Source organism: Myotis nattereri (genome assembly GCF_964212035.1).
Source record: "Myotis nattereri genome assembly, chromosome: 1".
Classification (NCBI taxonomy): domain Eukaryota; kingdom Metazoa; phylum Chordata; class Mammalia; order Chiroptera; family Vespertilionidae; genus Myotis; species Myotis nattereri.
Window position 1 is genome coordinate 37,851,919 of NC_138075.1, and position 15,485 is coordinate 37,867,403.

At 46.3% G+C, this 15,485-nt stretch overlaps 1 protein-coding gene across 1 annotated transcript in view; it reads right to left on the bottom strand.

The window, feature by feature from the left end:
* The window catches only part of PELI2 (pellino E3 ubiquitin protein ligase family member 2), a 189,252-nt gene that overhangs the window by 120,999 nt on the left and 52,768 nt on the right, over positions 1-15,485 (bottom strand). The gene's annotated exons all lie outside the window — the stretch shown is intronic.

Here is a 15,485-nt window from a genome sequence, read left to right on the forward strand (position 1 = left end):
CCCCACGGCTGCCGGCTTCCCTCTGTGGGAGGTGACCGAGCGGCCGACCAGGGGATGGCACCAGAAGGCACAGCCCCGCCTCACCCGCCCATCACCCCTCCACCACCACTGGTAGCTGCCGTCTCCCCCTCCTTCGCCATCCCCCCTCTTCCTGCTGGCACAGGCCTTGGCTGGCCTGGTGCCGCCTGCTCACCGGCCCCACCCCTCACCGACTGGTCATTCTGCTGTTTGGTCAATTTGCATATTACGCTTTTATCATACAGGACTAGAGGCCCAGTGCACAAAATCTGTGCATGGAGTGGGGGGGGGGGGGGTCCCTCAGCCTGCCCTGCACCCTCTCCAATCCAGGACCCCTACAGGCAGTCAAACAACCCTCTCGCAATCCGGGACCGCTGGCTCCTAACCACTCATGTTCCTGCCTGCCTGCCTGATTACCCCTAACCACTCTGCCTGCCAGCCTGATCACCCCTAACCCCTCTGCCTGCCGACCTGATTACCCCTAACTGCCCTCCGCTGCCAGCCTGATCGCCCCTAACTGCTCCCCTGCTGGCCTGATCGCCCCTAACCACCACTGCCTCAGCCCCCACCATTGTGGCTTTGTCTGGAGGGAGGACTGGATGACCGGAAGATGTCTGGTTGACCCGGTCTAATTAGCATATTACCCTTTTATTAGTATAGATTCCTTAAGATAATACCAGTGTTTAAAATAAATGCAGAATTGCCCAGCAAGCATGGCTCAGTGGTTGAGCATCGACCTATAAACCAGGAGGTCATGGGTTCGATTCCTGGTCAGGGCACTTGCCCAGGTTGTGGGCTCGATCCCCAGTAGGGGGCTTGCAGGAGACAGCTAATCAGTGATTCTCTCTCATCATTGATGTTTCTATCTCTCCCTCTCCCTTCCTCTCTGAAATCAATAAAATATATTTTAAAAAAAAGACAGCAGCCAACACAATAACTGTCTGGTGTGAGTAAATCAAAATAAAAAATAAATAAATGCAGGATTGAAGGCAGCGTTTCTGTTTTCAACTGTATTTTCTAACTCTAAAGTAACCGGCCTATGGATGAGGACGGGGGTGGGGAGGGGGGGGGTAGTAAGTGTAGGGGGTGGGGTGGGAACCGGGTGGAGGGGGGCTATGGGAGGAAAAAGAGGAACAACTGTAATAATCTGAACAATAAAGATTTATTTAAAGAAGAAAAAAGAAAACAGATGGCTCCTCTCTGCCTCCATAGGTTTACCTAAAATCAGATAAGCAGACCGTAGTTCTTTTTAGTGTTTGCGAGGGCTCCAGCAGGACCTGAAGGAGCCCTCCCCACCCCCAGCAGACTTGTGCTGTGTTAGCTGGAGATAAAGAGTGTGGTGCTGATATTTGTAATCACTGTCCTTTGAAATACTGAATTAGGAAGTAGTTTACCTGATCCCCCCCACCCCCCAAATATCACACTTCATTAAATTGATTTGTAATTATTCCTGGAATTTAAACAAACAAAAAAATAAATAAAATAAAATAAAATAAAATAAAATAATAAAATAAAATAAAATAAAATAAAATAAAATAAAATAAAATAAAATAAATTAACCGGCCTTTGTGTGTTCCAATCGCTGTCTCAAGTTGCCACACTGACATGACAATTCTCTACCTCTACCTTGGAAATTCTTTTCCAGAAGAGAATCCAAAGAAGGTCATATTTACATGAGTAAGTATGACAGCTCCTAGGTTCCTTCCGAACCACAGAGGCAGGGGCAGCACCTCTGGTGGCTTGTCTCTGTCTTAACTCTCTTGCCTTTGCCACTTGTCCACTCACACCCAAAAGAAGGGCATGGTGGCCAGTATGGCAGAGAGGGGACATGAGGCCCACTGAGAACAGTAAAGGTTAAAATCAAGTGGTTTTGTTTGTATGTTTTACAACTGGGTAGCTAAAGTATGACAATGGATTTTAATTTTCACCAGAAGTTATTCCTGCTGTGTTTTAATATTACCATTTCCATCACAAAGGAATGTCAGCTACATAAAAATGTGTCTAGAATACAGAGATAATTTATTTCAAGTCTGTTCATATCCTTTTTTCTGATGCAAGATCAGAACAGTGTACATTATTTTTAAAACATATGTGTGATTAGTATAATGAACATATCCATGAGTAAACAACCATTAAAAACCCACTTTGTTTTAATATTTTTCCATATCACTTAAATCGAGATGAACATTCTGTATTAAGAAGAAAGAATGAATCAATTAAAGCCAGGACTCTAAACAATGCAAAGGAAATTTTCACCACTGTAGCCTAGAGGCAACTGGTACCAGATCTGGTCAGATATCCTGCACGCGCACACACACACACACACACTCACACACACGTTTCCCTAGCTCTTTGATGCATCTTCCTCTCAACTATCCTCTGGTCAAAAGGATCTATCCTAATAAGAGTATGGCACACACGTTTTAGTGATCTGCTCGCAACAACACTATCCCTTCACTGCCTAAGGTGAGCCCTAACACCTTTTGTGAATGAAATGGCTGGGCCAGGACTCTCCGCCCTGCCCTGGCTTGAGGTGGACATCTGGCCCAAGCTGGCCAATGACATCCTTATCCTGGAAAACACAAAAATGAGACAGACATCCAGCCCATCTATGTGGATGGTTAGAGCTGTATAATATAAGCAGGGGAGCCATGGGGATGTCACAATCTGTTATGTCCATGAAGAAGCAGAGAAAAGTGAGGGATGAAGCAGATGAACAGAGACAAGTGGCAAACAAAGATGAAGAGAGGATCCTTTAGGGCTTCCATTGGCCCAGATATACTCTGACCCTTGTTCATAAAATTCTTTTTAGTTTCAGCTACGTCAAATGGGTTTCTGTTACTTACCTATTATAAAGGGAATAACACAAAAACCAGAAATGTCAACCTTAACCTATGCAGAGATATTTTAACTTAAATTGCCTGACCACAGATGCAGATATTGCAGGTTAAGTGACATGCCCGTCTACTTATACTGACTACTTACTTAGTACATTTAGGTCAGTGAAAAATGCTACTGGAAATAACTAAGATAGCAGTGAAAAACCAGAGTTAAGAGACAAGTTTCTACTTAGGATAAGCGACATCGTCATTCATTCAATATTTATAATGCCAAGTAGTAGGGCTACAACAATGAACATCAGCTTCCCTGTCATTACAAAACTCTCCGCTAAAAGCAAAGAAAGGCACAAAACCAAGTGTAACAAAAACACTTATGTAAGTGCATTCATCATTTTATGCACTAGTAGCAACAAGTAGTAAGGAAGGCTTTACTAAGAGACACTGCTTGAACTATCTTGAACTCTGAACAAAACTAAATGTGGGCAACAGTGTATACAAAGGCAAGGAGGACTATAGGTAATTCAGTACTGCCAGAGCATTAAGTTCAAAAGGGAAGGAAACAATGGGAAAGGAGGATAAAGGGGCCAGGTTATAACACCTGGTACTCCATGATAAGGGGCATACCCTCAGAGGAATGGGGAATCTGGTAAGATTAAAATGATTGGATATACAATGAGTTCTCACATAATGTTGTTAAATAGGTTTTGCAACTAAAAGCAAAATGACACATAATGAAACCAATTTCACTATAGGCTAATTAATATAAACAAAAGTTAAGTTCCTATGGTATCTCATCTACACTAATAAAAGAGAAACATGGTCATTGGAGTATGACCGCTACCCTTTTCATTGGCTAATCAGCGAGATATGCAAATTAACTGTCAGCCAAGATGGCGGCAGGCAGCCAGGCAGCTTGAAACTAACATGAGGCTTGCTTGCCTCAGTGACAGAGGAAACCAACGTTCCCCGCCTGCGGCTGCAGGCCTCTGAGCGGGCAGTTTAAGAAACTCTAACAAATACCGCCGGACTTCAGCCAGCAGATTCGCAACATTGTAAGTAAAGGCCAGAAACCTACATTCAGCCGCGGAGGCCTAAGAACTGGAGCCAAGCCTCAAGCTAAAGCTGGCCTAGAATAAAAAAAAAAAAGAAAAAAAGGAGCAGTTGGGAGCTTCAGTCACCCCCAGCCTGAAAACTGTCCTCAGCCCCTCACCCAGACTGGCCAGGCACCCCAGTGGGGACCCCCACCCTGAAGGGTGTGTGACCAGCTGCAAACAGCCATCATCCCCTCACCCAGGCTGGCCAGGCACCCCAGTGGGGACCCCCACCCTGATCCAGGACACCCTTCAGGGCAAACCAGCCGGCACCCAACCGAGCACCAGGCCTCTATTCTATATAGTAAAAGGGTAATATGCCTCCCAGCACCTGGATCAGCGGAGCCATGAGGCCTCCCGGCACCGGGATAAGCATGACAGGGGGCAGCGCCCAAAACCCCCGATTGCCCTGCGGCTGTGTGTGTGACAGGGGGTGGGGCCACAACCTCCCTATCTGCCCTGCTCTGTTCATGACAGGGGAAGGCGCCCCAACCCCCTGATCGGCCCTGCTCTGTGCCTGATAGGGGGAAGCTCCCCCACCCCCCTCCCCACCCCCACAGGCCCTGCTCTGTGTGTGACGGGGTAGAGCCATAACCTCCCCATCGGCCCTGCCCTGAGTGTGAAAGTGGCGGCGCCCCAACCCCCTGATCGGCCCTGCTCTGTGGGTGATAGAGGGCGGTGCCCCAACCCCCTGATGGGCCCTGCTTTGTGTGTGACGGGGGCAGTGCCCCAACCCCCTGATTGGCCCTGCTCTGTGCGTGACCGAGGGTGGCGCCGCAACCTCTCCATCGACCCTGCCTTGAGTGTGACAGGGGACGGTGCCCCAACTCCCCAATTGGCCCTACCCTTATCGTGACTGAGGGTGGCATCACAACCTCCCAATCTCCCTGCTCTGTGCATGACAGGAGGCAGCGCCCCAACTCCCCAAACAGCCCAGCTCTGAGCCGGACCAGGGGCTGCACCTAGGGATTGGGCCTGCCCTCTGCCACCCGGGAGCAGGCCTAAGCCAGCAGGTCGTTATCTCCCGAGGGGTCCCAGACTGCGAGAGGGCACATGCCGGGGTCCAACCCCAGCAGGTCCAGGGGTCCCCAAAGGTGTGGACAGAGTCGGCGAAGAAGGAAGGACACAGAGACAGCGTTCAGTTGATCAGCAGCCTAGCCAAGATCTCCAGCCAGGATCTCCAGCCAAGTTCTGGTCTCGATCTCCAGAGAGGTTCTGTTTAGGATCTCCAGCCAGGTTCTGTGTCCATGGTCTCTTGCTAGGTTCTCCAGGTTCTCCAGCCAGGATCTGTAGCCAAGTTCCCTCGCTAGGTTCTCCAGCCAGGTTCTGTCCAGGTTCTCAAGCCAGGTTCAGTCACCAGGTTCTAGTCAGGTTCTCTTGCCAATTTCTGTAGTCAGGTTCAGTCCAGGATCTTTTGCCATGTTCTCTCGCTAGGTTCTGTCTCTAGGTTCTGAGGCCAGTTTCTGTCCAGGATCTTTTGCCATGTTCTCTCCAGCGAAGTTCTTCTGTCTCTAGAGAACGTTCTGTGTAGGTTCTGTGCCGCCTGGTTCTGTCTTCTTAGTTCTGTCTTCTTAGTTCTGTGTGTAGGTTCTGTCTTCTAAGTTCTGTGTTCTAAGTTCTGTGTCTTGCTGTCTTGTTACATCTGTATTTATACCAGTTGATTCAATCCTCTCAATCTCTATTACAAAGGTTAGGGCGTTTCTTATCTCCATTCCAGGGAGTAAAGATTATGTAGCTTAAGCATGATTGTTTGTAGTTAAAGTGATTAACTACCCGCCTGGCACTTAGTTAAGGAGTTTTATCCCCTCCCTGACTTCAGGGGAAAATCCCTACCTGGGGAAACAACCTTTCTCAGAGACCTTGGTTAAAACACATAGTGCCAAGAAGGTGAGCAAACATATTAAGAACAGTATGCCATATATGCCAGGTCCCTTGAAACAGCAAGCATGGACTGGCTCCTGGCAGGCACAGGCCGGGCTGAGGGAACCCCCTCCCCCCCAAGTGCACAAATTTTTGTGCACCGGGCCTCTAGTCTATAATAATAAAAGCGTAATATGGTAATTACCTAAACGACCTTCCCGACGTCATTCTGGATGTCCTTCTGGACAAAGCCACTATGGCGGGGGCCGAGGCAGAGGCAGTTAGGGGCGATCAGGCAGGCAGGCAAGCAGTTAGGGACAATCAGGCAGGCAGGTGAGCAGTTAGGGGCGGTCCGGCAGGCAGGCGAGTAGTTAGGAGCCAGCGGCCTGGGATTGTGAGAGGGATGTCTGACTGCTGGTTTAGGCCCGATCCCTGCGGCAGCCGAACATCCCCCAAGGGGGTCCCAGATTGAAAGAAGGTATAGGCCGGGCTGAGGGGACCCTCCCCCCCCCGTGCATGAATTTTGTGCACCAGGCCTCTAATCAACATTGTAATGAAACTAGTGGCCTAGTGCACGAATTTGTGCACATTGAAATTAATTAGAAAAAATATTTTAACATCACTATTCACCCTTTCTCTATAATAGAAGTGTCAATCAAATTCATGATTGACAATGACAGATGAAAACACACATGTGTAATTGGCACCAGCAAGAGCTTCATATGTATCGCACATGCATAAGTCAACTTAGCCTTTCATATATATAGAATAAACTTGCTTAATTAGACCTGCTTTCTGATTTAGCTAAACTTTTTCCAGCCCAGTGAAGCACCCCAACTTCTCTTTCAGGTAACTGTCAGCAACACAGCAGTAAATATCAACACAACGCAGATTATTATTGTAGATCCTGAAGGGAGAACGAAGGGTAAAATATTTAACTGCAGCAGTGTTTGACTATATTCTGGGCAGTGAGAAAACCTGAAGTTATTTTCAAAAGAAAATAGGATCCCAGTAAGTCTCCTATCTACCTACTTCAGAACTTCTGTGAGTATCAAATGAGATGAGGCATGGGAAAATACTTCACAGATATTTGGTTAAAATGTAAATGTTTCCACCTGGCTATAAAGCAAGTCATGTTCCTGGGCTGAAGAAACTGCAAGGAGGAAGTTGCTAGGGAGAGAAAGCCAGGAAGTTGGGAGTTGCTACGTGACGTCATTACCCAGCACCCACAGCAACCATTTTCGGGCTGGCCATAGGGTTTCAGCAGCGTTGGCTGTGATTTGGTGGCTGTCACTCCAGGGTGGTGGCAGGGCCTGTGTCCACTTGGGAGAAGCTGAGTGTTGCACGTGTTGCTACATCGGCCAGGTCCACACTGCTGCTTCTCAGTAAATGGCAAGTGTGTGTCATGGCAGGTCCTGGTGGTCAGCGCGTGTCATAGCGACCAGTTGGACAGTGGGAAGGACACTTAGCATATTAGCCTTCTATATACAAACACACACACACACACACACACACACACACACACACTAGTGGCCCAGTGCACGAAATTCGAGCACAGTAAAAGGGAATTAATTAGAGGATATATTTTAATATTGCTATTTGCCCTTTCTCTATAGTAGAAGTGTCAGAGATGAAAGAAAATTAGTAAAATGTATATGAAAATCTTTCTCCTGTCAGAGTCTGGGGCATGCCGCAGGACCCAGAGTCAAGGCCCCGCCCACCCATGTGCACCTCAAAATCGCGCAAGACCCAGACCCGACCGGCCCCACCCCCATCAAGCCCTGCCAGGCGGGGGGGGTGGGGGGGGGAAGGGGGCACAGCCTCAGGTCCCCTGTCAAGACCCGCTGGGTGGGGGATGCAGCCTCAGGTCCTCTGGCCCAGCACCAGGGCAAGGGGTGCGACCTGAGGTCCCCTATCAAGCCCTACTGGGCCAGGGGTGTGGCCTCAGGTCTCCTGGCCCGGCACCAGGGCAGGGGGTGTGGCCTGAGGTCTCCGGCCCAGTGCCGGGGGGGGCACGGCCTGAGGTCCCCCATCCCGACCTAGCACCACGCAGCCTCAGGTCCCTGCTCATCACTCATTATGGCTCATTTTGGGAACCCCACCTCTGCTGTGGGCGTGGCCATCTTGTGTTATGGGAACCCTTCCTCTGCTGTGGGTGCAGCCATCTTGTGACAGCGTGACAGAGTAAGGGTCAATTTGCATATTACCTCTTTATTATATAGGATAGATAGATGACTCTGTTGAACAATAGTATTCAAACACTGCTGTATAAAGTAGCTCCAGCCCAGTGCAGACAATTAGTGACCAGATGATCAGGTGGGGAGAGCTATCATAGCCACAGGAGCAGTACAGTAGCCTGAATAGTAGCCTCCAGACTTATGTCCATGTCCCAGACATGTGAATGTGACCTTATCTGGAAAAAATAGTCTTTGCAGATGCAGTTAAAAGACAGATCCCAGAATGAAACCATCCTGGATTACAGGTGGGCCTTAAATCCAAAGACAAATGTCTTTATGAGAGACACACAGTGGAGACACACACAGGGAGAGGGAGGAGAAAACTGTGTGAAGATGGAGGCAGAGACTGGAGTTGGCAGTCACAAGCCTAGGAATGCCTGGAGCCATCAGGGCAGGAGGAGGCAAAGAAGGCTCCTCCCCTAAGGCCATCAGAGGTAGCACAGTCCTACCAACACCTGGATTCCAGACATGAGGCCTCCAAAACAGCGAGAGAATAAATCAGTATTTTAAGCCACCATGTTGGTGGTAATTTGTTGTGGCAGCTACAGGAAACTCTACAGGCCTAACCCGAAGCAGTGATGGTGGAAATGAGAAAAAATTTAGAGTGTTCTCAATGGTAGGAGAACATCATAATCACCAGGGACGCTTTATAAAAATAGGAATGCCTGAGTCTCAGGAGATTCTGATTCAGTATTTCTGGGACAGGGCTCCAGGTGTGCACAATGTAAAAGGTCCACAGGTGATGCTTGCTTGCAGCCACAGTCAAGAACCTTGATTTTAATGGCAAAAATCAATAGTACTTGGTGACTTGTTTAGCTACACAGAGCAAGGGACAGAGAAAGGGGATGTCATATAGGCTTCTTACCTAGGCCAGGGTGATAGCATCAATTAAAGAGGACTGGGAATTACAGGGACATCTAGGGGAAGGCATGTAGGAGGCAACAAAAGTTACAGACTTGGGTGCTTTCACCATACAAGTGGCAGTTAACATCGTGAGAGTAGATGAAATTAAATAAGTAAAGAAGGCAAGGACAGATACTGGAAATAAAACCATTTAAAGAAAGAATCCCGTCTTAGTCACAGGCAGAAGGATGAGGACGAGAGAAAGTTGTATCGCCAAAGACAAGAGAGAATTTCAACAGCGTTAATCAGTTAGTAGAACAAAAATGCACAAATATGATTTGGAAAAGACCAGAACATTGGTCACCTCACCCATCTTCAAAGCACACAATCAAAGTTAAAAATAAGCAAGCCCACTCTGGCTGGATTGCTCAGTTGGTTGAAGCAGCATCCCACACAGGTTGTGGGTTCAATCCCCGATCAGGGCACATACCTAGGTTTTGAGTTCCATTCCTGGTCGGGGCGTGTACAGGAAGCATCTGATCAATGTTTCTCTCTCACAACAATTTCTCTCCCTCCTTCTCTTTCTCCCTCCCTCCCTTCCAATCTAATCTAAAAATCAATAAAAACTTTATTCTTGGGTGAGGATTAAAAAAAAAGCAATCCCCTCCAACTGTCAGTCTTACTCTGATCACCATCCCACTTCCATCTTTTCCTCACAGCCAAGAATCTTGGAAGAGTACTTCACACTGAATATCCAACTTCCAATACTTGTTGAATCTTCAATCCACTACTGCTTGATCTTTGCCTCAAAATCTGAAAGTGCACCTGGTCATGTGTCATGCACCTTCCACTCCATCTGACTGTCTCCCCTGAAAGTCCACCAGTGGCTCTCCCGTCAAGGAACACAGTGTGGTAAATCAAAGATAAGTAAATTCCCATTACTTATCCCACTGAGAAGTGAGTCTAAGCCCGCTCCTTAAACCTGGGCTGGCCATAGTGACTTGTTTACCACCAGGATGGGGAGGAGGTGAAGGTCGGAGATTTCCAAAGCCTGGTCTGAAAAAGCTTGCAGTTTCCGCCTGGGTCTCCTGGAGCTTTGAGCTGCCATGTAAGAAACCTGGGACCTCCATGCTGAGGAGAGAACGCACAGGGACTCCAGTTGGAAGTCCCAGCTGCACCTCCCAACCACCCTAAGGTACCAGTTGTGCACTTGAAGCCATGTTGGACCCTCCAGACCAGCCATTCCATCAGCTGTCTTCCACCAAGTGACATCAGTTGATACCATGTGGGACAGAAGAATTGCCCAGCTGAATACTGTCCAAATTCCTTACCCACAGAATCAGTAAATAAAATGGTTGTTGTTTCAAGCCACTCAGCTTGGCGTAGCTGGTTACACAGTAATAGATGTCTGGAACAAGCCCAGCCCTTCAGCACAGTATCCCTCTCCCTGCTTCAGTCTCTCCTTCGTCCCTGACCCAATTCCAGTGAAGCACTGTCTCCTCCTGAACTTCAGAGTCTTCCCTCCCCCTCTTGCCTCCCCATCAGCCCCTCTCCCCCCTAGAAAATGGAGAGCCCATCTCCAGCACCTAGCACAGTGCATGGGGCACACGGCAGGCACTAAAACCCTCCAGAGGTTCTCAACCTGTGTGTCGCGAACAATGAAAATACATCCCGCATATCAGATATTTACATTACGATTCATAACAGTAGCAAAATTACAGTTATGAAGTAGCAACGAAAATAATTTTATGGTTGGGGGCCACCACAACATGAGGAACTGTATTAAAGGGTCGCAGCAGTAGAAAGGTTGAGAACCACTGCGAGTTTAAACCAACTACATGATGGGACAGAAGGACTGTCTTTTGTATAGCAGAGTAGAGCCCAGACACGAAAATAAGATTCTGCATACCAAGGCAAAAGGTTATTATTCTACAAAAAATCAGAATGTTTCCTGGCCTGGCAAGCTGTCCAGTCAGTAGGATTGTAGAAACAAGATTTCCAAGTGCTGCCGACACACCTGTTTCAGCTGCTGAACAGGGGTACCTTGATTCAACCCCACAAGTTGCCTTTCAAGCTTCACAGTTAAAAATAAATCTGGAGACTTGTTTAGTAAATGTGTAATGAAAATTTAACTATTCATATAGGCAAAGCAAATAGTTGGTCATCATAATAAAGGTACTTGGAAGCTGCAAAGGATAAGGAAAACCCTGTGTAAGAAACCTCACAATAAAGGGTTTTCCTTGGATGAAAATTCAGAGTTCACGCATTAAGGTTTTTTAATAGCATTTGCTATGCATTTACTATGTACCAATAAGCCCTGAGATATTATTACTCCTAGTGGACAGATAGAAGGCTTGAATGGTTGAACACACAAATTTGAACTAGGACAGGGCAGACGGGACCCAAATCCACACCTGGTTTTGTCTGACTCCAAATATCTCTTTCAGTAGATGACACTGACAATTTTTAAATTCAAGGAGTTTCTTGGAATACAACACAGAGTCTTGAAAGGATGTCTGCCATCTAAAAGGGCATTTGTCAAAATAAAATTTTCTATAGGAAACAACAGCAAGAGAGAGGATGCCAGGAGGCTCCTAGTCACAACTTGGAGGCGTCACATTTGATGTTAACCAGCCTGAATACACAGAGCAGCACCCACGTGGCCTTGGGAGAGAGAATGTGGGCTACATCGCAGAGGCGTCATCACCGCCAAATGATCCTGCTCCAGGGGCAGCCTGCTTCTCATTACTGACTGAAGGCTCTGCCCTCCGTCGAAAGCAACGTCTTGTCACAGATAAGTCACAAGCAACTATTGTAACCAAAGTAGACTGCACTGCAGATGAACAGACCAGTGACATTAGAGACCAGAGACTCAAGGCTGGGCAGAGTCTGATAAACCCCTGAAACGTGGCACCTGTCTTCAGGGAGCACAACTAACTCATCACAATAGTGAATGCACGACTGCAACTGTGTCTAAGAAAATGCACAGAAACCAGTACGTTCCTGGCACTGGCAGTACATCATTATAATCCCACCTACAAGCCCGGTACACGAATTCATGCACATTGAAAGGAAATTAGAAAAAATGTTTTAATATCACTATTTGCCATTTCTCTACAATAGAAGTGTCAACCAAATTCACAATCTACAATGACAGATCGAAACACACATGTGCTATTGGCGCCAACAAGAGCTTTATATATATAGACTTGCTTAATTAGACCTGCTTTCTGATTTAGCTAAACTTTTTCCAGCCCAGTGAAGCACCCCAACTTCTCTTTCAGGTAACTGTCAGCAACACAGCAGTAAATATCAACATGAAGCAAATTATTATTGTAGATTACGCAGGGAGAACAAAGGGTAAAAAATATTTAACTGCAGCAGTGTTTGACTATATTCTGCGCAGTGAGAAAACCTGAAGTTATTTTCAAGGTCCACCATTTCTTACTTCTTTTCAGTCAAGTTAAGTTTCTAAGCTTTCTAAATCTCCGTTTCCCAACTAATGAAAATAGGATTCCACCGAGTCTCCTATCTACCCTCTCCAGGACTTCTGTGAGGATCAAATGAGATGAGGCATGGAAAACACTTCACAGACATTTGGTTAAAGTGTAAAATGTTTCCACCTGGCTATAAAGCAAGTCGTGTTCCTGGGCTGAGGAAACTCCAAGGAGGCTAGTCACTAGGGAAAGGAAGCCAGGCGTTGCTATGTGACATCATTAACTGGCGCCCACAGCCACAGTTTGCAGGCTAGGCTGGGCTGGGCTGTGGGCCGCATTTTGTACCATGGGGTCTTGGCAGCACTGGCTGCGATTTGGTCGGCTGTTGTTCCGGGATGGTGGCAGGGCCTGTGTCCCACTTAAGGGAAACTGAATGTTGCTTTGTGGGTGCCAGGTCCGTGGTGCCATTTCTCTGTAAATGGCCAGTGTGTGTCACAGCAGCTCCTGGATTGAGCATCTGCCCCCTGGTGGTCAGTGCGCATCATAGCAACCGGTGGACGGACACTCAGCATATTAACTTTTTATATATATATACCTTATTAGTTAACCTCTCTTCCACATCTGGACTTGCCCTGTGCCTGAATGAACTTTACATATAAAGCCCTGGGACATAATATTTATTTCCCTGTGCCTAGCAAATGCTGCATCTTATAGGGTTTCACAAAATAAATAATAGTCTGTCATTTCTAGCCAAAGAATTAATGATGGCAGCACCATAACAGTCTATGCCCTCTGATGATAACCTGCCTTTTAAACATCAATTCATTCAGAAAATCTTCCTAGGCTTGGCATTAAAATGAAAATTATCAATGTCCCATTTCTGCTTGGCAAAGGTCTTTGTTCCAAGTAACTACTTAAGATCTAGTGAATATGAAAATCTATATATTCATTCGAAACACATCAAATGAAGTGCCTCAGGTGAGTTAGGCCCCAAGGGCTTGGGGGAAAGTGCCAAAGGATACAAAAAGATACCTTGTCTCTTAATGACTCAATCAAGTGGAGAAGGCAGACAAGGTAACAAAACTCTAAAACACTGATAAATGCTCATGAATGTGAGTAACAAAACACAATGGTAAAAACATAAATCAGAACAGTAAGCTCTGAATTAGGACACTGGCCTGGTGTCTTGGGTGTCCTACACATGATTCATGTCATGGGACCTAATGATAGTCTTCTATACCAAGCCTGTGTGACATCACGGGTTAATCTTCCATTTATCTTACATCATTGGACTGGATGCTCGCTGAGAAGTTTCCTATTTCTCTGCATTCCCCCTTCACTCTGCATGGTACCTTAAAACTGAGGAAAAGCTCAAGAAAACAGTCACCATATTAGTATGGAAATAATGATAGTGGTACAGGGATCAAGACAGGAATTCTAGCTCCAATGCTTTTCCTAGCTAGTGCAGCAAACTTACCTTTAGTGGGCCTCAGTTTCCTCAGCTACAAAGATAAACACAAAGTTACAAATTCAGTTTTAAAAAGAGATTCCCAAACCTCCTGTAAACATTTCCATTCAATATGGACTCGAAAGGCATTTCATCCAACTATCTGCATCCAGTCCAAGAAAGGTGAAGGTTGCGGTTGTTATTTTAACTACTGGCTACAGTTCCAAAAGACTCCCCCATCCTTGTGGCAGTTGATACGTGGCCAGTATACCTCCAGATTGCCTTGCTCTTATCTCAAGGTTTTTCTAGTTTCCCCACACAAAATATTTCCCAAGGTGAAACATAAAAAAACGTGTGTTTTTTTTTTAATATCAGGAACATAGTGCTACCCTCATGCTCAAAAGATTTTAAGCTGTTCTTCCGGGATTTATATCCCTCACCCCCCACCCACACTCATCCAGCCCCCTGCCCCACAAGGTAGAGTGTGAAGGCAAGAGGGAGACTATCCTGGCTCTGCGTCTAATCTCATGGGTGACTTTGCACAAGTTCTTGAACTACTCCGAACCTCTTTTCTTCCCCATAAAGTCAGGAGGCATAAATTTCTAGTTTGGATTCTGGTGCAGTGTGGTGTTGGAGATGAGGGCAAAGCTATCTAGCTCAGGAGAGACCTGGAGGCTGACCCCAGTCTCAACAGCACCAAAACTACCCTGACCCCTGGGCAATCACTGTTCTTTCTTATTCTGTATCTATGGACTCGGGAGGGTCACACTACCTTCCTGCTTCTTTCTCCAACCAGGCCAACAAAAGACAAGAACGTGCTCTCCACTCTACCTAAAAAATAAGTTCTTTATGAAAAGAATATTATCTAATAGTTAGCCATTTGCTCCTTTGAAGTTTTCTCCATTTCAAATTGGTACTATCACCAAATCACACAAGATAGAGTTTTTTTTTTACAGTATTAAAGCTTTGATTTTTGAGCATTGCTAGCGGGCTAACAACAGAGCTTTTCTCAATGAATACTTGGAGGTATGCAATGAGTCAGGAATATGGAAGGCTATTTCTGTTACTCTTAAAAGATGTAAAACTACTTCTTTTATTCTGCCGTTGGCTCCAATAGTCCAAAACACTTCTGATTAAGTATTTATTAATATCATATGAATGCTTTGTGTCAAAGAATCTACTTTTTACCTTATGGGCAAAATTATTTTTTAAATATTACCCCGCAGTAATTTTTAATTCCTAAAAAAAGAGAAAAGATCACACGAAGAGAAAAGCCCAAGAAATGGATCTGATACAAGATTTGTACAAGTCAAGAACAACTAGGTAAAGATTTATTAGATCTCATTTTTTAATTAGTAGTACTATCTTACTCCATACTTCTTTATGCATTTTATCAATTATAAATGTGAAAAACAGATTAAGTCCCACATATTCCTTTTCCATCACTTTAACTGGGGCTTATTTTAGCCTCTTATCACCTAAACTAGAGGCCCGGTGCACAAAGATTTGTGCACTCGGGGGGGGGGGGGGGTCCCTCAGCCCGGCCTGTGCCCTCTCACAGTCTGGGACCCCTCAGGAGATAATGACCTGCTGGCTTAGGCCTGCTCCCGGGTGGCAAGGGCAGACCCAATCCCTAGGTGCAGCCCCTGATCGGGCTCAGAGCAGGGCTGATTGGGAAAGTGGGGCGCCGCCCCCTATCATGCACAGAGCAG